We start from the raw sequence: 2,438 nt of genomic DNA on the forward strand, positions 1-2,438 counted from the left end.
AAGCAATGTGATTACAGCAGAACTCAGATAAATTGCAAGAACGGGCAAAAATGTGGCTGATGGAATACAGTGTGGAGCAAAAAATAGATCATCAGTTTGGTAAAAGGAACACCATTGCGGACTGCTATCAAAATGGGGTGAAAATTCAAACATCGGGATGTAGAGGAGCTTAGGAGCCCTTGTGCAAGACTTGCAGAAAGATAAGTTAAAGTCTGAGTCTGTGGTAAAGAAGGCAAATGCAATGAAAGCATTTACTTCAAGAGGAACAGGATTTAAAAGCAAGGAGATAACGCTGAGCCTTTGTAAGTCACTAGTCAGGCCGATCTTGGAGTGTTGTCATCAACTATGGGCCCCATATCTCAGAAAGGATCTGTTGTTATTGGAGAGAGTCAAGAGGACATTGTTGGGAATGATTCCCGGAATGACTGGGTCGGCATATGGAGAGCGTTCGGCAGTTTTGTGTCTGTATTCACTGGAATTTGGAAGTATACATGAGGATCTCACTGAGACCTAAGGGATTTTGAAAGGGCTGGATAGTGTGGATGTGGAGAGGATGTTTCCTATGTTTGAGGTACCCAGTCGAGGGTTCATCGACAACGTTGATAGACCACCTTTCCGAACAGAGGCAAAGAGGATTTTTTTTTCTTTTAGCTAGAGAGTAGTGGATCTGTGGTATACTCTGCCACAGACTGAGGTGGAGGCCACGTCCATGGGTATATAGTGGCATGCAAAAGTTTGGGCTCCTCTGGTCAAAATGTCTGTTGCTGTGAATTGTTAAGTGAGTAGAAGATGAACTGATCTCCAAAAGTCAGAGACGAATCATTCTTTTCAACATTTTAAACAAGATTAGTGTATTACTTTTGTTTTGTACAATTTTAGAGTGAAAAAAGGAAAGGAGAACCATGCAAAAGTTTTGGCACCCCCTAGAGATTTCAGCTCTCAGATAACTTTTACCAATGTCTCAGACCTTAATTAGCTTGTAGGGGCTATGGCTTGTATACAATCATCGTTAGGAAAGGCCAAGTGATACAAATTTGAAAGCTTCATAAGTACCCTGACTCCTCAAACCATGTCCCAAAAATCAGCAGCTATGGGATCCTCCAAGCAGCTGCCTAGAACACTGAAAATTAAAATAAATAATGCCCACGACTCAGGAGAAGGCTATAAGATGATAGCACAGCGTTTTCAGGTAGCCGTTTCCTCAGTTCGCAATGTAATTAAGAAATGGCAGTTAACAGGAACGGTGGGGGTGAAGTTGAGGTCTGGAAGACCAAGAAAACTTTCCGAGAGAACTGCTCGTAGGATTTATAGAAAGGCAAATCAAAACCCCCGTTTGACAGCAAGAGACCTTCAGGAAGATTTAGCAGACTCTGGAGTGGTGGTGCACTCTTCTACTGTGCAGCGACACCTGCACAAATATGACTTTCATGGAAGAGCCATCAGAGGAAAACCTTTCCTGCGTCCTTCACACAAAATTCAGCGCCAGATGTTTGCAAAGAAACATCTAAACAAGCTTCATACATTTTGGAAACTGATGAAGTTAAAATAGAACTTTTTGGCCTCAATGAGCAAAGGTATGTTTGGTGAAAAAAGGCTGCAGAATTTCAACTCTTGAGCACGGCGGTGGATGGATCATGCTCTGGCCTTGAGTTGCAGCCAGTGGCACGGGGAACATTTCACTGGTAGAGGGAAGAATTATTTCAATTAAATACCAGCAAATTCTGGAAGCAAACATCACACCGTCTGTAAAAAAAAGCTGAAGATGAAAAGAGAATGGCTTCTGCAACAGGATAATGATCCTAAACACACCTCAAAATCCACAATGGACTATCTCTAGAACCTCATCATCGAAAATCTGTGGATAGATATCAAAAGAGCAGAGCTTGCAAGACGGCCCAGGAATCTCACAGAACTAGAAGCCTTTTGCAAAGAAAAATGGGCGAAAATCCACCGTACAAAAATTGAACGACTCTTCGTTGGCTACAAAAAGCATTTACAAGTTGTGATACAGGGTGCCCAAACTTTCTCTTCAGGCCCTTTTCCTTTTTTTTTGTTATTTTGAAACTATAAAAGCTGGAAATAAAAAAAAAGAAATAATCTTGCTTAAATATTTAAGAAATGTGTCATCTTTTTTGAAATCAGGTCATAATTTACTCGCACACTTTTATACCTGCGGAAGATTATACCTTTACTGTAGTCGATCTGTGCTCAGCACTTTTCTCCTTTGCACAAGGACAGCCAGTATTTAATTACCTTATAAGAAGCAGCCCCAGATTAACACTTCCTTGCACATCTGGCGATAAGAGGGCATAGGGCGTATTTGGAGAAAATACAGTTTTGCCAAGATACATCTAACACCTTGGATTTCAGCTCAGTAAAGGTAGGCGAAGTTTGGGATGCAATCGAATGAAAGCAATAAAGCAGATCCTAGTCCCGAA

The sequence above is a fragment of the Mobula birostris genome, chromosome 13 (genome assembly GCF_030028105.1).
Source record: "Mobula birostris isolate sMobBir1 chromosome 13, sMobBir1.hap1, whole genome shotgun sequence".
NCBI classification, from domain to species: domain Eukaryota; kingdom Metazoa; phylum Chordata; class Chondrichthyes; order Myliobatiformes; family Myliobatidae; genus Mobula; species Mobula birostris.